The following is a 24,662-nucleotide window of genomic DNA, read 5'->3' as shown; positions in this document are numbered from 1 at the left end:
GAAGCCAGAACTCTTTACAAACATTAATTAAGCATTTCAGCACTCCTGTAAGGCAGGTAAGTGGCATCATCCCCATTTTGAAGATGGTGAAACAGAGGCCTGGCATTAGTGATTTACCCAAGATCCTACAGCAAGTCAATGGCAATCTGTTTTTGGTTGGAACTGTGGTAAACCTCACAAGAGAAAATATTCTGTTACTGCGGAAAGATTTCAGACTACAAGAATTAACTGAGCTAACAGAGCTTCGGCCAAGTCACTTTGGTTAAATGTTCAGTGCACTTAGAAGACATTATTAAACTCTTAAGTCCTTTGCATGCCAAAGCAATAGAATCTGTCTAAGCATATTGGTTGAATTAATTTCCTTACCTATTAAGAATCTTTATTATATTAATTTTACTGGTTTATAAAGTGACCTTCAAAGGTGTGTGAGATGATGTAAAAGTTTTAAGATAATAATTTGAAACAAAAGTGGCCCAGGAACCAGCCAAGGGGTGGGGGAAACTATCTGAAAGGAATATGGGAAGCCAAAAAGGATGAATAGCAAAGCCTTACTGAGCTTTGAAAATAGTCACAGCGGGGACTCCAGTTGACACACACAAGAAGCAGTCCCATAGATGGCCAACTCCCCAGTGTAACAGAAGTCACTGGAGTTGGTGGATACTGATGCCTGTCATGTACAGGACACTAACCTTTTGTAATGCTGAGCTACATCCGGTGACTGGGGTCCAGGAATAAAGAACATTCTCTTAACCTCACTCTTGACACACAGCCTGTGCCAGATTCAGCCTTGGGAAGAAGTTTAGAAACAAGTCCCGCTGTTGAGGGACATGAGAAGATGGGCGGTCAGGTACATAGTTTAAGATTTTTTTTTTCCTTTGGCTGTAACAAAGCCTCTTACATATTATTATCCTCTTCCCATCTAGCGTAGTGGTGCTGAGCTGGCCTTTTTCTGTGTTCACCCCAGTAGACGTGACTCCGCCTGTCTAAAAGATGTCTCAGTTCTCCTCAGGGCATCAAATATTCTGTTTTTAATTAAGCCTTGTTTTAATTCTATCAGTAAATTTTTCCTGCTGGTGGCACGTGTTGGATTGAAAGCCCTGGAGACCAAAGTGCCAGATGCAAAGAAAAAGGTAGCTGCAGTCTTCACTGACGTGCTTCAGCTCTGACTGGGAGGGGCCGTGTCGATGGGTAAGACTCTCCTTGGCCTCTCTGCTGAGAACGCTACCCAGAGTGGCAGTAACTGCCCTGGTTCTGACTGATGGGGGCAGTTGTCCTCCAGGTCTGACTGAAGTCCCCTCCTCCCCCCACTTAATTTCACAGCGTTGAAAATACTCTTCTAAATAAATAACTAGGTAGAAGTAGCTACAGTGGGTTATGGATTTGCAGCGCTCTATGGCTGGATCACCCTTTCTCTCTAAACCAGGTAAGATTATCAGTGTAACCCCACCTGAACTCAAGGCAATGGGTATGATGAACCCGTTTCTTTTCCCAGCATCTTGTCTGCAGCTCCCTGATTTGATACCATGCTTGTGAGCTTTGATACTCAGGTTGCTGTCTTGTGTTTGGATCCCAGGCATCTTCCCCAGTAAGAACCATCCGAGGCGTCTGGACGGTGGAGAACAAAATCCAGGCGGTAGCACAGCATCAGCCACCCTGGACGTGTTGCGGTTGTCCCTGGGGCTGGGCCAGATTAAACACCGCAAGGGTATGTTTGTCCCTGGCAGTCTGTGACTCGGGGTCATGGAGCGATGTCATCATGAACAGCCTGGAGAGCACATGAGGCAGATGGCCTGTTGGATAAAGCCCCACAATGCACCGCACGTGCTCACAACAAGGCTGGGAAGACCTGTTTCTAGCTGATGACCTTCTGAGGGTGTGGGTGCATCTACAATTCGAGCTGGCGTGATTCCCAGCTCCAGGAAACATATCCATGCTAACGCCGATGGCTAAATATAGCATGTAGCCACATCGGCATGAGCCATGGGAGAGGCTAGCGGCCCTGAATATGTGCCCATGAGTCTCAGGCAGATCATACGCCCAGGGTGGCTAGCTGCTCCTGCTGCAAATGCACTCTGTTTTTAGCGTGCAGACTCTCATTGAACTAGTGCAAGCACGTCTCCTTGAGCTGGGAAGCGCTCCCCCAGTTCCCAGTTTAGACGTATCCTCTAGCCAGCTGGGCAGGGCTGCTGTTAGGGCAGCTGTGGGAGGGCTGCAAACCCAGCTGTCCCCGTGAAGCCAGCTACAAAGCACTGCCCCACTCTGCCAGCTGAAGAGGCAAGGTCCTGGCTGCTGCAATTGTCAGAGCAGCCAGGGAGGGGAACCGGCCATTCCCACTGCCCTGAACAAGGCCTGCTTTCCCAGCCCCTGGAGCAAGGGGCTCTGCGTGAAGTGGGCATGAGCCCTGCCCCTGAGGACAGCAGGCCAGGTGGGGCAGAGGGGTTGCTCAGGAGAGCAGAGGGCCCCACTAATCTGTTCTGCGCATTGACTTTTCCTTTATTTAACACTAAAATGATGACGACTGCATTATTTGCCACGGCAGAGCCACGGCTTCTCCCATTTCCTGCCACAGCAACTAGCTTTGCTCATCACCAGTCTCCAAAGCCATCCAGCCCCATGTACCCTCTCCCTCTGCCGAACTCACAACCCTTTGGTGGCAGAATTGTTCCTCTAATGCTTGAAACCCGGTTGCTTTGATGTACTCTCTGTCTAGGCCGATGTGGTTTAAAATCCTTGTTTATAAATTCCAGTGCCAGTACCTTATTTTAACAGACATCTTTGCTACAGACCAAGTATGTGTAATTAGTGACTTGGCCCAGCTGAGCTCTCTTCTGGACATCCTGCAGCACTCGGAGACCCGCTAAGGAGAAGCTGGCACAAATCAAATGGACCTTTTTATTTCATGGGGGCGGAGAACAGTTTCGTTGTTCATCATAACAGCAGCTCGCTGCAGTGGGAAAGTGTAGTTCAATGAAGCATTTTACCTTCCACCCCAGGCTTCCCTTAGAACAGACAGTTGGCCAGTGTGGGCCTCTCTGGGGCTCAAGGAAAGCTTAGAAGTGAATGTAAGGAACCTACTCTAGGCATGCAGCAAATCTCAGCTGATTCTTCCTGCTGTATGTGCTGCTTATGCACCAAATGCCTGACTCTCTCCTGTGAAGGATCTGAGTTGGGCATTCAAATACAGAGGGGACCCTCCTGAGGGGCCCGGGTATTTGCTTGCCCACTCTGGGCATGCTCCCGGTTCATCCCTACTTTTTCATTTAGGAAATTCAGCCTATTGCCCAGGTCCTGATCCTGCAAGGGGACAAGCACTCTGGTCCAGATCCAGCAAAGCATTGAATGACACACTTAACTGTAAGCATGTGAGTAGTTAAAGTTAAGCACGTGCTTAAACACTTTGGCCTTGATCCAACAAAGTGCTTCTCACCTTGCAGAATCAAGCACGTGTGGCATACCTAGAAGAGTTATTCCAGCCCATCCTATCTGTGGGGTGTTGGCAAAGCAGGAGAACCCAGAGCAACCCATCAAAGGAGAAACTCTGGGGAACCAGGGCCTGCTCTCGTGCTGGCTCAACACTTGGAACAATCCTAGGCGAAGGACAAAGGTATCTCCTGCTGTCCCAGCCTGGAATGGCATTGCTGCCTAGCTTCTGTGTAAGAGCTGGGCAAAAAAAAATTTCAGCTGAAACTCTTTCTCTCTGAAAGATGCCCATTTGGGTAAACCAAAGCATTTCCGGAGTTCAGGTTGATTTCGGAGAAACAAAAAATGATTTATTTTTTTAAATGTCAAAATAAACCATTTTAACAACACTGAAACAAACCATTTTGATTTTTCAGGCTAGATTCACAAGGGGCTTTAGGTGCCATTCACAAAACTGGAGGAGGAGGGAGTGATGTCCCTGTTATAGTCAATAGCTCAGTCACCTAGCGCACTCACCTGGCACGGGGGAGACGCCAGGTTTGAATCCCCACTCTGGAGCAAGGACTTGAACTTGCCTTTTCCCCCTCCCAGGTAGATGAGTGATCTAATGACCAGGCTGTTGGGTACTTGGGTGGGAATCTTTCCTGTTGAAGCTGTTCCATGTGGTTTAAATTATTAACTGGGGCAGAGACTAAAACCTGAGTGTCGTCCGCCTTCCCCGATGAGCTATAGAGTCATTCTCACTTGCTCTCTGGCCCAACACCCATTCGAGTCTTTTATACAAAGTAGAGAGTCTTCAGTAGGAGAGAGGGAGAGCCCCCCACCCCAGAATAGCCGACATCCCAGTGGTGAGGGCGCTCACCTGCGATGGTAGGAGACTTGGATTCACATTCCTGCTCCCCAGCAAGGCGAGTGCCCTAACCACTGGAATATTGGGTATAAGGGGGTGCCACCACCAGTGGTTTTATGACTCTCGACCTTCATTTTCTTTACTTTTATTAAAGAAGGTTAAAAATGCCCCGAATCAAACTGTAACATTTCACCGCAGGTCAAATAGAACAATTTTTTTTCTTGTTTTCAGCTTCCCAAACGTTCCAGTTTCTGTTTGACCAGCGCTGGTTTTTTTTTTCCAGCTGGAACTGTGCCAGCGAACCAAAAAATCTGTTATTCACCCAGCACTTACTTCATGGGCTTATCGGCGCCCTCTCCTGGTGGCAGAATGGAAGATTAAGAAACACACAGCTGGGCGAACGAAACAGGAACAAACAAGAGTCCAGCTCCCTTTAGTATCTACTATCTGCCTTGCTCCTCCCAAGTGGCAGGGACAGCATGGGAGAAAACACAAAGGGGCTTATTTTTTTTTTAAATGTAACATGTGGGCATCGTGGGCCAATGAAAGGCCAGCTTGATTGTGAAAGAGAGATGATGGGGGTGGTGGAGACTGACCGTGAAGGGCCTGGAAAGTACAGACAAGGTAGTTGAGAAGCTATCACTCTGTGTGTCCCGTTCAGCATTTCTGCAGTGTTAATCCCGTGTTTCTGACGTCCCCACCAAGGTAAGTAAAAAGTCAGGATCTCTGTATTATTCATATAGCAATTTGGGCCTGAGTCTCATTCTGGCAGTGTACAGAGGTCTTAAAACAGGTATAAAGGTTTTAAGGCTCCTTTACATTTCCTTAGTCGTGTAAAGGAGCCTTATTGTAAATGACAGTATGGCCTTATAAATGCTTAGGGTGCTTTAATGATTAGAACTGGTTTAAATATTGGACCATAGGCGCCAACTTCTCCTGGTGCCAGTGGGTACTCCGACCCCCCCCTGCCCCTATTGGACTCCTTCCCCAAATCCCCGCCCCAGCCCCGCTTCCTCTCCAGCCCCGCCGTGTTCCCACTCCTCCCTGCTCCCTTCCACAGCTTGTTATGCTGTGAAACAGTTGTTTTGCGGTGGCAAGCGCTGGGAGGAGAAGCAGGGACGAGGCATGCTCAGGGGAGGAGGTGGAGGTGAGCTGGGGCGGGGAGCTTGGCTGCTGGTGGGTGCAGAGTACCCACCAATTTTTCCCTGTGGGTGCTCCAGCCCCAGAGCACCCATGGAGTTGGCGCCTATGTTTATTGTTAATGACAGTATGGCCTTATAAATTCCTATGGTGCTTTAGTGATTCGAGCCAGTTTAAATTTTTGGACTGAAAAATGTTCCTATCAAAATCAATCTTGGTGGGAGCTTCACAAAGAATTTGCACATTGATCTCTGCTGAAAGTATTGTTTTCTGTGGCTAATCATAGGTGATCACCACCTAAGAGCAACCTTCTGTGTCTCACACACAATACGATTCTCCAGTTTCAAAGCACTGTATCAACTTACCCAGGTGAAGAAAATTAGCATTTGCCACTTTTGAAAGCCAGACATTCATTCTTTGTTTCTTTATGCCATAATCTTTAATGTCTTCAGTTTGACATAATCCAGCTGTGCTTTCCAGCTCTGGGTTTGTGTGCTCTGTAAAGATGAGCACTAACAGGGCCTCAGTCCTTTAGGGTCTTCTGTCATGAGACGTAGGGATTGGGGAGCTGATCCCTTTTGTTACAGACCAGGCGCTGTCAAAGAAAGAGCATCCAAAAATAGAAAGTCTGAACTGTTAAAACAACCCAGATATGTGGAGAACATTATATTTTTCGTTTCTTGTGCAGTTCATCCAGGAGAAGAATTGGATCCAAATCCTTGCAGTTGGGTGGCAGTAACAATCTTGAACCTGGAGCTGCTTTTCACTAGCTTTATCTTTGTAGTGGGCTGACCCAAAATTCTGGATCCAAACATCCCCGAACTTTGGAGAGTTCCAAATCCAGATCCAAACTTTGCCTCTTCGGCATCTCTCCGCTAGTTTATAGACACTAGTAAGAGGCATAAGGGCTATTAGCCACATTCTGTGATTTTTCTGTCTTTGTTCTCATTGCAAAGACAGTTTGTACACTCTAAAAGTTGTGAAGTGCAGAAGGTCAGAGCTTTGGAGAAAAGATGGCAAGATATGCACATGCCTAATTCTAAAAAATGGGTGGCGAGAAAGAAACAGTATCGATTTCCGCAAAAGCATGTATTGCATGATGTTGCTTTAGTTCTTGTTTCAAGCCTTCCTTTCGTCACACTGCGATGATCCTCACACCTGTGCAGCCAACCCAGTTTTAAGACCGTTCATTCTGCCTAACCTAGACCTAAGAACTGACACAATTGTACTTTCCTGTTTGTGTGTTTGGAAGGCAGCCTTCTGGGATCTGTGTGGATATCAAGGGAGCGAGGAACCCTGAGTACTTTCTCTGGAGCAAAGAGGATTAAGAATGAGAAGGTAAAACTCCAAACAAGGTTCTCTAATGAATCACAATAGTCTACCCAGCATCATAATAAAGTAGAGAACGAGTTCCTATTTGGCTCTGGGTGTGATTCAGGATGCTGATATTATTATTGCTTTATATAGTCATAAAGAGTGGGAGCCAGTGCAAAACCAGGGCTCCACTTGAATACCCAGAACAGGGGTTAAGTGGTGCATAGCCTCATGCAAGCCCTCTGTATGGAGGCAGATTTCACAGTGAGCCTCCAAGACCATTGTAGGTGCTATACAGACAATTTAAAAAGCTACAGTCCCATCACTAAAGAGTTTACAGTGTCAGGGCCCTGATCCTGTGGACACCAGGCACATGGGACCTCAGTGAAGAGGTAGCATGAAAAGAGGCAGCAAAAGAGAGGGAGGGGGTTGGGGGATAAGGGTGACCAATACAAACTGATGAGTTCTCTTAGTGGTAGGCATTCCTCAGTAGAAATCACAGAATGGAGTTGTGGGTCGTTCTTGGCAAAGGATTGGGGTCTGCATATCTATGCATGTGTGCTCATTGGTAGGGCAACACCCTGTATGCATCCCCCTAAAACAGCATTAGGAATAGATTATTTGAGGAGGGGGGTGCTCACTGGGCTCATCATGGTTGGTATTGGCCCATGTTAACCTTGCTCCCATTTGCGAGTGATGACTCCTGTTTCCAGATGCCAGCCCTTTAAGTGTTTGACCATTTTGGACGGACTATGGCTCCCTTCTAGAAATCCTGTAAAATGTGCCATAGCCTCTGTCTGAGCTTTACTTCTGAACTGGCTTGCACAGTGGAAATGATTTCAAGGAAAAGGAGTACGATTTTGTTTTTCTTTTTTAGACTACTCCTATTCAGTTGATTTTTCAGACAGTTCAGTTGTTTTTGATTAGCAAATTTAGTGTCAACTCGATGAGTTATAGACTCGATGACCCTTGTGGTCCCTTCTAGCCCTGTGATTCTATGAATTGTTGCTTGACATAGACTGTTGGATAGATTAAACAAGAATGCAAGCAAGCGTGCTCCAGCTAAAGCCTGAAGAGATTTCAGTGTTTTCCTTTCATTGGGATTGTTACGTCGTTACACAGTGAAAATTGTCAGACCCACCAAACTGTTTCAGCTTCCAGCTGCAGACACTGCAGAATTAATGAACTTCTCTGTAAACTAGTCGGGGCTGTTTCCAGGGGTGGGGGAAAAAAACAAACCCTTTAGGCCAGTCCTGGCTGGGGATGGTGGAGGGGGATAGTGGAATTTGTAATCCCGGCCAGTATAAACATTTAGCTTTTTCCTGTCCAAAGCCCTACCCCCAAGGGTCCACTTCAGGGTTCTGTGAAAATTAACCTCTTTGCACAACTTCCAGTCAGGGCTGCCGGGCTGCAGCAGGCATGGAGATGTTGCTCAGAGAAGGGACAGCCAGGCCAGGGCTATCCCTGCCAGATGTTGCAGCATTTTAAAGGCATCCTGGTGGCTTAAACATTCAGGAGAACTGAAAAAGGCACAAAACAAAAAAAAAACCCAAATTTGGGCCTTTGGTTATATTCAGGCCCCTTTATGTCTCTCTGGTACTAAAAAAGACCTTAAAGTGAATGGAAACAGTCCCCTGAGAATACCCCTCAACAGAAGGCATTCCCAGGTGGCGCAGGGCTGGCACCAGGCTTCTAGTGTGAGAGATGTGTTGGGAGAATTGTAGTACAGATATTCTCTGCTTTTCTAGACCCATAGGGGCCATGGGAGCCAGTGTGTAAGTAAGTGCAGTCCTGAGGCTGCTCTACCTTACACCGTGGACTAGGATGGGGCTTGAATGGCGCTGCACAAAGATGTTTTAAAGCCACCTTTTCCACTCCGCCCTTCCCCTGTCCCAAGCACAGTAGCGGGGTCTCTGGAGAATCAGACCCCTTGTGTTCTTATTTACTAATTGGCTTTCAAATTCAGAATCTGGGGAGGATTTTAACTCTGCCATCTCTGGCGGTCCTTCATGATACCTTCACAGAAGCTCAGCCGTGCTAACCCTCCGCCTTACCCAGAGGTCTAACTCTGGCACCCACCTTTATAAAACAGGCCAATCCTAACAAAAAGCCTTTAACATCTGAAGAGCCACGTTGACACTAGCTGGATATGGCAAAGAGCCATGAAAATGAAACTGATTTATCATTCCGCAGAGCACATAAGGAGTTTATAATAAAAATCACAGTTAATACATCGAAATAGCTGCAGGTTATGATAGAAGCAGTATTATTTAGAGCTTGCAGAGAGATCTGGCAGGTGGAGTCTGCCAGCAGCTTCAGCAGAAGTCTGGGTCTAGAGATGTCATTGCCACCCACCCACATAATAATAATGTTTAGCACTTTTAATCTTCATAGCTCCTTGCAAGTATTAACTAATTGAACCTCACAACTCTCATGAGGGCTAGGGCTAGTAGTCAGCTAGCAGCTAACTGGCTGGGCTTCTGGCTCTGCCACTGGCCCCCTGCACCTTGGATAAGTCACCTGGGGGCGAACTTTTAATTTTGGGTGTCAAAATGTTTGGGTGCTCAGCCTCAGGTAAGATGGGTGTGCAGCCTACGGTAAAGCCTGATTTTCAGAGTGCTGAGCACCTGCAGTTCCCACTGGTTTCAACTGGAGTTTGTGTGAGTTCTCAGCACTTCTTCAAAGGGGCACCAAGAAAACGGAGGCCACTTTTGAAAATCGTCCCTTTGCCTTTCTGTGCCTCAGTTTCCCCACCATGGGGCTAATCCTACCCAACTCACTGAAGTATGTGGAGGCTTCATTCATTCATGTTTGTAAGGTGTTTTGAGATCGCCAGATGGAAGGTGCTATACAAGTGCAAATTATTATGTATTACCCTAGTGGATTTTTTTTTAGTTGTATCCTTAAGAACCCCATACAAGAGTTAACGTGGCTGATCAAAATTGGGAGATTTCTTTGAAGTCATCCACTCCAACTATGCAAGCGTTACTGTACTAGCAGGATTTTTCTGAATGTGTTTTCTGTTTTGAGGCGCTGCCAATAAGGTTAGACTGGCACAAGATGAAGGATAATTGTGTTTTATTCTGTAGTTTCCTTGGTGCCTTTTCTAGCTATAATTGATGTCAAAAGATATATTGCCTGTCCCAGTAATTGTAGGAGTCCTGACCCAAAAAGGAGTTGGGAGGGGTCGCAAGGTTATTGTGGGGGGGGTTGCAGTACTGCTACCCTTCTGCGCTGCTGCAGGGGGCAGTGCTGCCTTCAAAGTTGGGCAGCTGGAGAGCTGCAGCTTCTGGCCAGGAGCCCAGCTCTGAAGGCAGAGCCCCTGCCAGCAGCGGCGAAGTAAGGATGGCCTGGTATGGTATTGCCACCCTTACCTCTGTGCAGCTGCCTGCAGAACTGGGGCCTCAGTCAGCAGCCGCCGCTCTGCAGCTGCCCAGCTCTGAAGGTAGTAGTGCAGAAGTAACGGTGGCCTGGTCTGGTATTGCCACCCTTACTTCTGCGCTGCTGGCGATGGGATGTTGCTTTCAGAGCTGGGCGCCCAGCCAACAGCCACTGCTTTCCAGCCACCCAGCTCTGAAGATAGTGCAGAAGTAAGGGTGGCAATACCACGATCCCCCTAAAATAACCTTGTGACCCCCCCGACCCCCCCCCCAACTCCCTTTTGGGTCAGGACTCCCAGTTTGAGAAACGCTGGTCTCCCCCGTGAAATCTGTATAGTATAGGGTAAAAGCAAACAAAAGACCAGATTTCATTGGGGGGGGGACCAGATTTTACAGTCCATGACACGGTTTTCATGGCTGTGAATTTCATTTGGCTACTCATTGTCTTCACCTGGCTTTCATGGGGGTGACTGAAGGCAGAATGTGGGACAAGGCTTAAAACCCACTGAAGGTAACAGATGCTGTATAGTCAACTATTTCCTCCTCTGCTGCTGAGCAAGGAGTTCCTGGAGGTTGGCCCAGCTTTTGAGAAATACAGAGAAACTGGAAACTGTTTATAAAAAAAAAAAAAGAGAAAGAAAAGGGTGGCTCATGACATCTGTGGAAAAAAGTAGTATGAAACCTGAACGCCACAGCAGGAGCGGCCTTCATCAGTTCCAGCCAACTAGAAGTAGGAAACTGTAGTCTAGGAAATGTGCCCAAGTGAGTCTCTGGGCCTGATTCACTGCTGTGTTACTCCACTTCTATCCCATTGGCACGACACTGATCTCAGTGGACTCACATTGGTGTAAAATGCACTGCGGAATTAGGCCCCTTGTGTTGGAAGGAAGAAGTGTCGAAGCTGTGCTCTGAGTTACATGGATGTAGCTCACACTGATCTCAGTGGGACCTAGACATGTAATTCTGGCCAGACTGAGCCTTTAAATTGTATCGTTGCCAGCCCTGCAAAATGCTGTGGGATAGGTTCTGGTCTCATGTACCACTGAGGCAAATCCAGAGTAACCCCACTGAAGTCCGCAGGTTGCACTGGGATAACTGAAAGGCAAAATATTGCCCTTGGTCACCCAGTTGCTAAAGAAGGGTTTTTCATGTTTGTCAGAACAAAGCTCTCAGGAAAATGTATTACCTTTTGAGTTAGCAGGCACCATGCCCGAGTCTTCTCTGAGTTACGGTGGCATGAATCCAAAGGAACTCTATTGACTTCAGAGGAACCGTTCTGGGTTTATTGCTTTACCAGCTAGTCCTCTGGCCGACAGACTTCTCTGTGTGTTGTTCACTGCACTATATACACAGAAAGCTGGTTTTTCACAATGTGGGTTGCACCAAACTGTTTTCTTATTTTTGTGTATGCTCGTGTAAGGGAAAGAATGAATTGAAAAAATTAACAGAGTAAGGATTTATTTTGGGGAGGAAAAGGGGAATTGCAATAGTGCCAGCCCCTAAAATCATAAGTCAGACCCTAAAAAAGTCATGAAATGGTCTTAAAAAGTCATGAGATCGGGGTGCTGGAACAATTGTTATAGCGGGGTGCAGAGAACCATTGACCCAAACTGTAAACCCCGTGTATGATGAATCCACTTGAAGCCCGGGGGTGTGGCAGCACCCCTCGTTCCAGCATCTATGCATGAGATTAAAAAAAATAGGTTCTTTCTATTTGCCTTCTGGTTTTTAAGCTTTTAGGGTTTGTTTTCAAGCTTTTGTCCGCAATCACTGGCTTTAATGAAAGCTGAGACTAATCAAAGGATGCCAGGAACTGGAGCTTTAAGAAAAACACTAAATATTGCAAGACTGGTGATAAAATTGTGAGAGCTGGCAATGCTAGAAATGTGTGTGTATATCTTGGTGAGTTTCTATGTTTTGCATTTTTTTGCGGGCCCCTTAGTGAAGCGTAACACTTAATGATTAAAATGTGATTGTATCTAACTAATCTCTGAAAGACAATTAATTTAGAAATTACGTAAAACGGGTCAAATCAGACATAATATTGTCCAACCCAAGCATTCTTCCATTTAAACCAGTAAACCAGAAGACCCATGTTAAAGTGGAATACTAAGAGCTGGAAACACACAGGCCACAAATGATCAACGCGTGAGCGGAAAGATCGGGAAATGAACTCTGCTGTAGTTCAAATGTCAACAATCCCTGCAGCCACCTTTGGTGGCTCTGATATCTGGGAATGGGCAAGATCTGAACAAATCAAATGCTAAAGGTTGCATTGTGGCCTCTCTCCCTGGGTTCAGCTGCAGCTGATATTAACCAGAGTTGCATGCCAGAATGTGGGTGAGTTCACCCGTGACATAATGGTGGTCCAAGTTACTCAGGTCAGGTGTGAGTGGATTAGAAAATGGGTGTGTATAGGAAAATAGTATAACTTGCATCAATGGATGTGCAGTCTGAGTGCAGCTTACAACAAGTAAGTATTCGTTGGGGACTAAACTAAGCCTTGGCATAAATATTGAAGTCAGGAGCTACATATGCTTCTTATAGCCTGGCTCAATTTGGCTCTGCAAGTGATGGCGATGGGGTAGGCATACATTAGATCAGGGAGGGGCTGCTCTCCCTCTGTGAGTTAAATTATCTGCTGTAACAGCCTGTTTACTCTTCTGCTTTTGTTTGCACAGGTTAACTCTGCTTAACTCTAGAATAACTCCATTGAAATGAACAGAGTGACACTCCACGAAAAGGTTAGTGAGATTAGTATCAGGCCCCTAGTGTACAGATTATTTTTAGGGTACTGGTCCAGTTTCAGATCTCAGTTTCCCTGGTGTACATCTGCACTCATTCCAGCAGCTTCAGTGGAGTTACTCTGCATTTACACCAATGTTATTGAGATCAGAGCCTGGCCCACTGAGATTCACACCAGCACACTTTGGGTTTATTTATCCTACAGCCGGAAACTGTGTTGAACCAATTTGCAAACATGGCTCTTCCCAAGCACAGTTGCAGCCTGGTTTGCCACCACTTGCACCACACTGCTGCAACTCTGTTCGGAATCTGTGCTATGGAATCAGCAGAGGGAAAAGACACAGCATGGTTTCTGCTAACTTGGTTGTTTTCTTAAGAAACCTTGTCCACAGTAAACATGGACACTGCTCAAATAGTGTTGTGAACAATTGTCAGGTACAGGGTACTTGTGACTTCGCTGCATTGTTATTTATTTCCGCAGCTGTAGCAATGCGTGAAGATATGCCTGCCACTGAATTTTGTGATAGGAAGTTAATTATCTTGCCATCTCTATAGCTCAATCTCATTCATTTGCCTCTGGAAATCTGTGGAGATGCATGGAGCTTTGGGAACTGAGCTCCCAGCTTCTTCCATGAAAGAAAGATGCAAAAACTTATCTCACTCCATTCCAACAGAAGAATGAACATGAAACCATATGAGCTGAAACATCTGATGTTTCCACTCCCCTGAGTGCAAGTAAGCCAGGCATCCTGAAATGAACAGAAACATCAGCACTGAGGTTTAGCACATCATTCTTCCCTGACATCTGGATTATGACTGCGAGGAATGCAAGAAAATGGCAGGTCATGTGACAGTCCTTCCATAAGGGGTGGAGGAATTTAGCTCTGATTTACGTACAGTTTTTCATAGAAAGCATCTGAAGATGTGTGACTGCTATGAAATTCCTCTCCAGCTAGTATGCCTTTCCTTAAGGAACCTGCACAAAATAGACATCACATGGTGTTCTTCCAAACTAATCATTTGTCACATAGAGAACGCCAAGCTCAGCCTGCAGCCCGTGGTTCCTGTCAATTGCCAGGGCTCACGATCTAGCCCACAGGATTCTTTTCACTTTGTGGTTGCTTCCTGCTTTGCCAGAAAGATTGCTGTTTGCTTACTTGTTAACCGCCTTGCTAGGGTTGCCAGCTTTTGGAACAGGGCCTGAAGCGTCATAATGTAACGTCATGGCCTTGCGCCACAACATGAGGATGCTGTGCAAAATCATCATCGTGTCACAAGACAGTGTTGTGACTTGAAGAGATTTTGTTGGCCTGAAATAATTTTGCAGACAGTCAAATCATCAGGGTTGCCCTGGTTAAATAGGGACAATCCTCTAAAGCCAAAACAAGAGGCAATCCTCTTCTTTCTTAGTCCCACGGAGGGCAGGAGGAGAAGCAATCATCTTAGTTTGCAGCAAGGGAGATTTAAGTGAAACATTAGGAAAAACTTTCTAACTGAAAGGGTTGTTAAGCATTGGAACAGGGTACTTAGGGAGGTTTTGGAATCCACATCATTGGAGGATTTTAAGAACAGGCTAAGTGAACACCTGTCAGGGATGGTCTAGGTGTACTTACTCCTGCCTCAGCAAGCAGGGATGGATCAGATGACATGCCTCAAGATCCCTTTCAGCACTACTGTTTTTATGAGGCTATGATTATATGCTTCTGCCAATGGACATAGCCTGGAAGTCTATGGAGCTCCCTAGCTCAGGCTTCTTCTCACAGTTATGCTCCGTCAACCTGTTCCTCCCATGGAATGACACTGCCCTTTAGTGAAAGGAAGTAATCACTCTCCTTAAGAGGCTTCTGCATTTAAAAGCAAAGGCAGTTGCTATACCATCAATCATTAGCCAGGCAAGACACGCCAATTGTTCTGACCTATTTACCACGCTACAATGCTCATATTTTAAAAAGTGATATGTCAGCTGCTCTTCCATCTTGTGTGGTGTTTTCTGTCAGGTTTCAGAGTAACAGCCGTGTTAGTCTGTATTCACAAAAAGAAAAGGAGTACTTGTGGCACCTTAGAGACTAACCAATTTATTTGAGCATGAGCTTTCGTGAGCTACAGCTCACTTCATCGGATGCATACCGTGGAAACTGCAGCAGATCAGCGGCACTGCTATGGGTACCCGCATGGCCCCACAGTATGCCAACATTTTTATGGCTGATTTAGAACAACGCTTCCTCAGCTCTCGTCCCCTAAAGCCCCTACTCTACTTGTGCTATATTGATGACATCTTCATCAACTGGACCCATGGAAAAGAAGCCCTTGAGGAATTCCACCATGATTTCAACAACTTCCATCCCACCATCAACCTCAGCCTGGTCCAGTCCACACAAGAGATCCACTTCCTGGACACTACAGTGCTAATAAACAATGGTCACATAAACACCACCCTATACCGGAAACCTACTGACTGCTATTCCTACCTACATGCCTCCAGCTTTCGCCCTGACCACACCACACGATCCATCGTCTACAGTCAAGCTCTGCGATACAACCGCATTTGCTCCAACCCCTCAGACAGAGACAAACACCTACAAGATCTCTGTCAAGCTTTCTTACAACTACAATACCCACCTGCGGAAGTGAAGAAACAGATTGATAGAGCCAGAAGAGTTCCCAGAAGTTACCTACTACAGGACAGGCCTAACAAAGAAAATAACAGAACGCCACTAGCCGTCACCTTCAGCCCCCAACTAAAACCCCTCCAACGCATTATTAAGGATCTACAACCTATCCTAAAGGATGACCCAACACTCTCACAAATCTTGGGAGACAGGCCAGTCCTTGCCTACAGACAGCCCCGCAACCTGAAGCAAATACTCACCAACAACCACATACCACACAACAGAACCACTAACCCAGGAACTTATCCTTGCAACAAAGCCCGTTGCCAACTGTGCCCACATATCTATTCAGGGGACACCATCACAGGGCCTAATAACATCAGCCACACTATCAGAGGCTCGTTCACCTGCACATCCACCAATGTGATATATGCCATCATGTGCCAGCAATGCCCCTCTGCCATTTACATTGGTCAAACTGGACAGTCTCTACGTAAAAGAATAAATGGACACAAATCAGATGTCAAGAATTATAACATTCATAAACCATTCAGAGAACACTTCAATCTTTCTGGTCACGCAATCACAGACATGAAGGTCGCTATCTTAAAACAAAAAAACTTCAAATCCAGACTCCAGCGAGAAACTGCTGAATTGGAATTCATTTGCAAATTGGATACTATTAATTTAGGCTTAAATAGAGACTGGGAGTGGCTAAGTCATTATGCAAGGTAGCCTATTTCCCCTTGTTTTTTCCTACCCGCCCCCCCCCCACCCCCAGACGTTCTGGTTAAACTTGGATTTAAACTTGGAGAGTGGTCAGTTTAGATGAGCTATTGCCAGCAGGAGAGTGAGTTTGTGTGTGTGTGTGTGTCCCCGGGGAAAAAAAAAAAAAGAGGGGGGTGGGGTGGGGTGAGAAAGCCTGGATCTGTCCTGGACATGGCCCACCTTGATTACCATGCACATTGTAGGGAGAGTGGTCACTTTGGATGGGCCAGCAGGATAGTGAGTTTGTGTGTGTGTTTTTTGGAGGGAGGTGAGGGGGTGAGAGAACCTGGATTTGTGCAGGAAATGGCCCACCTTGATTATCATGCACATTGTGTAGAGAGTTGTCACTTTGGATGGGCTGTTACCAGCAGGAGAGTGAGTTTGTGTGTGGGGGGGCGGAGGGTGAGAAAACCTGGATTTGTGCTGGAAATGGCCCAACTTGATGATCACTTTAGATAAGCTATTACCAGCAGGACAGTGGGGTGGGAGGAGGTATTGTTTCATGATCTCTGTGTGTATATAAAGTCTGCTGCAGTTTCCACGGTATGCATCCGATGAAGTGAGCTGTAGCTCACGAAAGCTCATGCTCAAATAAATTGGTTAGTCTCTAAGGTGCCACAAGTCCTCCTTTTCTTTCTGTCAGGTTTGTGAGCTAAGCAGAGTCGCACTGAGTCATTTCTTAGATGGGCGACTTCCACAGAACGCCTCGGTAGTGTGGTGGCAGTCCTTCCAACGAGTCAGTTTTGAACTAGTTTGGAGACTTTAAGATGCTGTCTTTCAAATTAAATGTACAACCGGCGCCTATGGCTAGTACAGATCTTAGGGCAGCTTTTGTCAGAGTAAACCCAGTGCCTTGATGACATTACAACTTGAGTAATTATAGTCTGCAACCTGAGTTCCCCCGGGAGAGTCCCCCTTGGATGCAGCAGTCTTCTTTCTTTCTTGTTCTAATGGTTGTGCCATGCAATGTTGCTGTCAGCTGCTGAACAGCAGCTGCGGTCCAGAGGTGGTTGCATCTCACTGGTAGGTGAAGTGAGTTGCATATAAAGCTTGTATATCCATTTAAGTTTGTAAATTATTTGGGATGAACGATCAGTATTTAATTGTAAGGCTCTTTCATGGTGCACTGAGCTTCCAGGATGAGCTTTTCTCCCATATCTTGACTCTGATAGAAAACTGCAGGCTTATAATGACCTAACTGTGGAAGAGATTAATTCAAGGATAAAGCCCTTAGTAGTTTCTACTCCATTATACACACATATATATATAAACGCCACTAAAGAAAGCATTCTGTGATTCTACCACAGATAATTTTAACATTAGTCAGTGCATCACAACTTGACTGAAAAAAAAGTAAAAATTTAAATTATAAACAGTTGATTTGTACTGGAAAATGCATTATATAAACTCAACTTGTTTTTCCCCTTTGATCCATATTGTCTGTGCTTCTAAACTACAATATTTGTGAGATGTTTTGCAGGAGATACCCATCCTCACAATGGATAGTTGGCAACTGATCCGGAAAATAAAGAACAATCTGTTTCCTGTTAAATGTTGCTGGTCACATTAATTTACATTGTTTGTCTCGTGTTTTACTGCTTCCGCATTGATGTTGCATTAAGATGGCTGGAGTTGAGGCAAGAAATCAAATGCAGGCACTGGCAAAGATTCTCTTACACTAATAAGGTTTTTCATGTCATCATTTTTTTTGTATGCATTGAAATACAAATACTGCAGCTGTCTCTCTAACTTCTTTAATTAGTGTGTGTTAATGCAGCGCTGGTGAAATTGCTGGATTGAAAAACCCTGGAGATTCAAGCCTTGGTACAACACAGGCGTTGGCCGTGCAAGCTTCTCCCGCTGTTGGACTTCACTTCCCTATGGGTTCATCTTTGGCCTTTCTGCTGTGGCTGTTGACAGTGGACTTAGTAAGTGCCAGTTGTGTTGATATTAGCTTTTGAGCCTGTCGTGTGTTTACTTGTCCCTGGGCAACTGAACTCTGACCTAAATTTCTCCCAAGCTATCAAACGGTGAATGGAACTTCCAATCGCTATCTGCCTTTCTGGATTTGAACCAGCATCCCACCATACGGGAAGTGTACAATATCTTATTAGCTGTCCTCTGAGTCTTCTGTCCCCCATAAGCAGTCTTGTTTGCCTTCAAACTGCAGCAACAAGTGATGGCATTGAAGGGGATTATTTCATCAGACACACCCTGCTATGTAACCACCGTTATGTGTCCTCCTACCCCAAATGGGACTGCTCACTCTGATTATTTAAAGGGAATTTAGAACGGGTGGAAGTTGCCAGTTTGACAATCCTGGAAACTAGAGGAGGCAGGTCAGTCCATGGAGCAGCTAAATGTTCATGTTTGACACTGAATGGACATTATATGCTGGGTCAAAAAATATGTGAGATAAAATTAAGTTGAGAACAGCGTCTTGTTGGGATAAAATCTGACAGGATCCAGTTCTTTTTTCTTCACTGTCAGCTTCTTTAGATTGCAGAGCTGCCTACAACCCTACCCCTGCATCTCAGGGTTCTTAAGATAAAGGCAAGATAAATTAAGCACATGGGGCAAATCCCGGTCCCATTGAAGTCAGAAGGAATTTTGACATTGACCCCTTTAAAAATGGGATCCTCGGGTTTTTAAATAAATAGGTCTTTGATCAAAATCAGCCTCTCCTCATGTGCCTGCCAGAGTCTGAATTGTCTAGTGTCCTCCAACTGCTAAACTGGTCCTTATTGTGCTGTCGTAGGTGGCTGCAGTGGCACTGGTTTGTTGGGAAAACCCAGAACTCTGAACAGAACAGGTAAGTGAAAAAGAAGGACTTGCTTGTCTGTATGAATATGTATAGTGCAGATCGGGTCTATCTGGCTGTAGTTGTTAGGTGTGTTGCAGATTGGGGGCCCTGAGCTGTCTGATGTGATCATTCATGTTGGCCGACAGGATAAACTTCTGCAGACACGTCCAATAGTTAATATCGCACCTGTGATATCTCTGTACATCACCGATAGCCTCATGCACCCACATCACCTCATTGTCTTCAGCAGAGCGTTGGGGCTTCAGCTGGTGTGGGTCGGGCCTGAGACATGCTGTACAAGCAGGCCCTTAAGTAGCCTAATGATGCCCTCCATCCCTCCCCCATCCTTCACTAGCCATCACCAGCGCTCTCCTTTGGTCCTCTTCCCTCGCCTCTCTCCTTGACTCCCCCCCCCTTCAATCACTCCTGCTTCCTGCCCCTTCTTTTTTCTTTTTGCTGTTCCCTGGGGCTTTCTATTAGGACTCTTTTCCCGACGCTGCTCTTTCTTCTCCTATGGCTCCCCCTCTTGCTCAATTAGTCTCCTCCTTTGGCTCCTCCTCCATCCCCCTGGCTCCCTATCTTGCTCCTCATTTCCTCTGCTCTCTTCCCGGTCCCATTCACGGTTGCATTGGGTAGCAGAGCAGCACTCCCCATAGCCTTTCTCTGAGTGTGTGTGTGAACGTGTGCACCCACTGGCAAACTAGCAAGTTCCATGTAAGGGGAAATGGTTAACAAATGCCAAAGGGAAAAGCAATCACCACTTGTCACTGATAAGTTGCATTGTACTGCCAAAATGATTGCCGTAGTCTCCTGTCCATTTTTTCTCTTGATGGTCTGACTGACTCACCAGCACTTAATATAACTCAGGTCATATGAAATAATTAATTTAGCTCATGTCTGTCTCCAGCAACACGAGTGCTGCACCTGATACAGCTGCTAACTGCTGCCAGCGTTTGCTGTAGAGAACTGAGCTTCCATAAAGAATCAACTGCTTTCCACCAGGCCCAGGTTACCTGAAGGCTGTCTGCAGCAACCCTAGAAAAGGCAGCAGAGCAAAGCCGTGATCTTGGCCCCAACTGAGCCCAAGGACTTGGAATAAAAAGGCCGGAAATAAGGACAAAAGCTTCTCACAAGCCATATTCATAAAGAGCTTTACAAGAGCTGTCAGATAGCATTGGCTTGGAAGTGTTTCTATCATTTTAAAAACTATTTTTCCCTATGGAAACATTTTATAGATTTTAATGACAGGGTAGAAACCAGTGGGGTTCTATAGAAATCTCTCTAAATCACCTATAGCCAGGGGTTCTCAACCTTTTTCTGTCTGAGGCCCCCCACCCCAAAAAAACGTGCTATAAAAACTCCACGGCCCACCTGTGCCACAACAACCGGTTTTCTGCATATAAAGGCCAGGGCCAGGGCTGGCATTAAGGGGTAGCAAGCAGGGCAGTTGTCCAGGGCCCCATGCCACAGGAGGCACCACGAAGCTCAGCTGCTCAGGCTTCTGCTTCAGCCCCAGGAGGTGGGGCTTGGACCCCAGGCTTCAGCCCCATGCAGTGGGACTTCGGCTTTCTGCCCTGGGCCCCAGCAAGTCTAACACTGGTCCTGCTTGGTGGACCCCCTGAAACCTGCTAGCGCCTTCCAGGGGCCCCCGGAGCCCTGGTTGAGAACCACTGACCTATAGAATGTAACAGAGAAATTTCAGCTTTCGGCAGAATTCTTAAAACAACGTATGGAGTTTAAAAGGGATCCAGTGCACAGAATACTGGAGTCAGGAGACCTTGATACTGTTCCAGACCCTGCCACTGAGCTGCTGTGCAACTGTAGGCAAGTCACTTACCCTCTCTGTGTCTCAGTTTCCCCACCTGTAAAATGGAGATAATGCTCCTTACCTTCCGAAAATCTTTTGAAAAATGCTACCAAGAGCTAGATTATTATGTTGTTTTATTAATTATATCTCTTCTTATGGACTAAAAATTGTGCCTCTCAGCTCACGACATCTAAGGACAGAAAGTAAAATATTTACCTCATTTATCCCTCCCTGATCCCCTTCCTGTGGTGTTGATGCCAAATTTAGCCAACAGATAAGATTTCAAGTATTCAGAAAAGCTCATTGGATGCAGTGTCCAAATGATCAGAGTTTCACAAGGATATCAACATTCACATCAGAGCAAAACAAAGATGAGGAAAGGATTTTTTAAAAAAATCTGTGTTCCTCTTCTCTATCTTGTCCTCTGCAGACTTCCTCTTGTTCTCTCAGGGGATGGCCCGTAGGCGAGAACCTCACTCATTAGATCAACCAGTGTCCTCATGGTGTGTCTTGAAGACCTGATTTAAATAGAAAAGGCAATAAACCCTTCTGGTAATAACTGAGAACTCAGCTATTCTCCCCAATGTGTATTTATTCCTGGGCAGATCACTCCCGGGTGAGGGATGCATACTCCATGTTGAGTCTTTTTCAGAAAACTGTATTTTTGGAAATATTGCTAGGGAGCATCAGGCTAGCATCCTAACATCACCCCAGTGCTCAGGGCAAGGTGCAGTTACTGAAATGCCCGTACTTGCCATTAGCTATTCCACAAGCAGCAGAACAGGAATGGCAACATCTCTGGAAAGAGTCTGAATTTGATTCTTTCATTTAACACTTGAGCTCATTCAAAAAGAGAAAAAAACAGCCTCCCCTATAAACACTGGATGTTGCATTATGGGAGGAAAATAGTCTTTGCATGCAGTTTCATCTGCTCTTATTGTGCTAATTATAATCCAGCCAGAAACCAAGCCTATGTGTATGATCACTAGTGTTGCGAATAAAGACAATGTTGTTCTTTCAGTGCTTTAAAAAACCAACAATATGTTCACACTTTTACTGTTCCTCGCAAACTAGCCAGCTAATAAAAAGAAGATTGACTCACTGGACACGCATTGTACAGTCGCTGCTTTTAAAGGAACGTCTGTGCCTCCTAAGTGAGTTAGATGCCAACGTATTTAGATGACAGGACATTTTTGTTTTCAAATCTGCCTGAGTGGCAACTGGAAAGTGATAGTCTCTGATTTTTATGCTGGAGATGCTGGCACTGCAGAGTAATTCATCAGATGGCAAGCAAAGTGCAGCAGTAGGAAAAGGTTTTCACAGATGTTTCACTGCCATACTTGTAAACAGAGCTCAGTTGAATAGCGTTAAATTGATGCAAACAAAATTCCATTTCTTTGGCACTGAAGTTTTGAAACCCCAGAGCTGAGGGTGGGCCCCACTGACTAACACCCCCTCATGCCATTTCTAAGACTCAGCTGAGATCATTTCTGTATTACTGGCATTATAATTAAACTAATGGATACTTAGCTCATTAACTGGCCATTACATGTTCTACAACCCTCCATTCATCTTACATACTCAAGGCTTGTCCTGCAAAGTGCTGAGTATCCTCAGCTCCCAAAGAACCCATGGTGAACTTAGCATCTTGCAAGATGAGGCCCTTAGACAGCACGTAACTCATTTCCACCTTAGAAGGGCAGGATGGAGTGCTGGGCTGCTTCCCCTTGTGGTTAGCACTCTGCACTAGTAGATGAAAGACCCACATCAAATCTCTTGTCTCCTGGGCCAGCTAGTACTGGGGGGCGGAGCTTTGCATAAGCAGCCCTAGAAGTGGGGGGTTCTAGAGATAGCCCTGCAGTTTGCCTGCTTGTTGATCTAGTAGCAGCCCAAAAGACTCCTAAAAGAGCTGCAGGCCAAAAGGTCTCTGTGAGGTAGAATCTTTACAGACAGAGGAGTTAAAGAAGGGGGGAGGGGAAATTGGGCCAAGGAATCTTCATAGAAAATGCCCCCCGTCCTCCAAAGCAGAATAGCATGCAATCTGTGCACATCCATCAAGCCACATAGGCAGCTGTTTGCAAGCCAAGTATATGGAAAGATGCAAAAGAGGGGGAGCATTCACTCATGCTTTGTGAGTGGAAACATGGCTATTTATTGAACAGCTAAAGCTGCACAAAGACTGGGAAAAAAGCACAACTTCATACATCCCGAAGCACTGTACAGATGGGCGGAAAAAATCTCCTAATGAAATATATTAGATGTCTAGTTCTCCATGCCGACTCGAGCAGAGATGAAAGTTGCATGAAGATATTCATAGCATAATTATTTTTCCAGCTTGAAAATGCTAGACAACACATGAAAAGACCAATTTTTAGCTGTCTCATATATAAGATGAGTGACATGAGATTGGGGACAGATGCAGGGATACAGAGCCTTTAATCCAGTGGTTCTCAAACTATTGTACTGGATGACCCCTTTCACACAGCAAGCCTCTGAGTGCGACCCCCCCCTTATAAATTAAAAACACTTGTTTATATATTTAACGCCATTATAAATGCTGATGCAAAGCAGAGTTTGGGGTGGAGGTTGATAGCTCGTGACCCCCCCATGTAATAACCTCATGACCCCCTGGGGGGTCCCGACCCCCAGTTTGAGAACCCCTGTTTTAATCTGTAGGCTGCTGGCTGTCTTGGGTTATTAGTGAACGAGGGTCACTACCAGCCAAAGGGAGTTTGACGGTCTATGTGTCATGAGTTTGGTGGTCTCAATCCAGTTCCTATTGAACTGTTATCCACATCAGAAAACCCATCATAACAGGTAGTGCCCCTGTTGTTGTCAGTGTGATCAGAGACACCAAGGGCTAAACAGTGGACTTGGAGGCTGAACTATCCGCTCCTTTCCAGAGGTATCCTCAGCCAACAGGTTGGTTAGTATGCGGGTGCTTGCACGGCTGCTGCTCGTCAGATCTACAGATGATAAAGCAAACAGGCCTGATTCTCTGTGGCCCCACACCTTCCGGGGGATGCTGCATTTTGTGTCCCCTGTGCCAGGAGTGGGAAATTGTGCCCATGCTGTGACCTCGGTGTAGCTCTGCAGGGCATGGGATTGGAGGCATTTTAGTGTTGCCAGTACAGACTTAGCTGCCAAGGTGATCACTACGAGTTGCACTGGGTGCATAATCAATACACAAGACGGTCAGACCAGAGAAATAAAATGGGTAGCTGGGGGAAGTCATTTAAAAAAAAAAAGTCCATGTGCCCCTAGAAACCAGGGAAAGACACCAACATTCTTCCATGCCAGACAGCATTTCCTAGGGTTTAATGTCTGGCAGGTTTATTCTGTCAGTAAGATGGGCTGTATTAGGCCTACGGCATGATTTGAGGCATAGAGATGTACATCTTTAGCAGACGTTAAACGTCTTTAAGTGTGTTGTGAGGAGGTGTGGACAGATGTCCTCGAATTAACGCCAGTTGTGCCAGTTATCCCTGAGCTTAGGAGAGCATGAACACAATTCTCCAACTTTGGAGCTGATTTTTGGAGCCTGAGTTTTTCCATTGACTTCAACGGGCTTTGGACCAGGTCCTTTGGGAGCAGCCTCCTCTTCTGACTATATCTTAAAGATGAACTCAGGGTCTATTCTCCTTGCTGAGTCTCAGGTACTTCCACTGTTTGCTTCCCTATGCTTTCTAACAAGCAGCGAGTCTTGGGGTACCCCAAATAGCAGCGCTTGCCTGATTGTGTGATTCTGGCATCTGGAGAAACCAACAGAACTTACAAGTAAGTTCCTTGGGGCAGGGATTGTCTTTTGGGGCTGTGTTTGTACAGC

The 24,662-nt window shown here is 45.9% G+C and overlaps 1 protein-coding gene across 2 annotated transcripts in view; it reads left to right on the top strand.

Annotated features, from left to right (window-relative positions):
• The first annotated feature begins 1,078 nt into the window (after positions 1–1,078).
• The window catches only part of TPST1 (tyrosylprotein sulfotransferase 1), an 89,823-nt gene continuing 66,239 nt past the window's right edge, over positions 1,079–24,662 (top strand). The window contains exons 1-7 of one of the 2 annotated variants that reach the window (XR_012665313.1): positions 1,079–1,188; positions 1,574–1,705; positions 4,554–4,975; positions 6,663–6,748; positions 12,786–12,848; positions 17,989–18,154; positions 18,985–19,038. The gene's annotated coding sequence lies outside the window, so the exon portion shown is untranslated. The remainder of the gene's footprint in view (positions 1,189–1,573; positions 1,706–4,553; positions 4,976–6,662; positions 6,749–12,785; positions 12,849–17,988; positions 18,155–18,984; positions 19,039–24,662) is intronic. The other variant, XR_012665314.1, reaches the window with a different exon arrangement.

The sequence above is a fragment of the Caretta caretta genome, chromosome 17 (assembly GCF_965140235.1).
Source record: "Caretta caretta isolate rCarCar2 chromosome 17, rCarCar1.hap1, whole genome shotgun sequence".
In the NCBI taxonomy this organism is placed as follows: Eukaryota; Metazoa; Chordata; order Testudines; family Cheloniidae; genus Caretta; species Caretta caretta.
The sequence above is the reverse complement of the archived record's forward strand: the minus strand, read 5'-3'. Positions and strand labels throughout refer to the sequence as shown.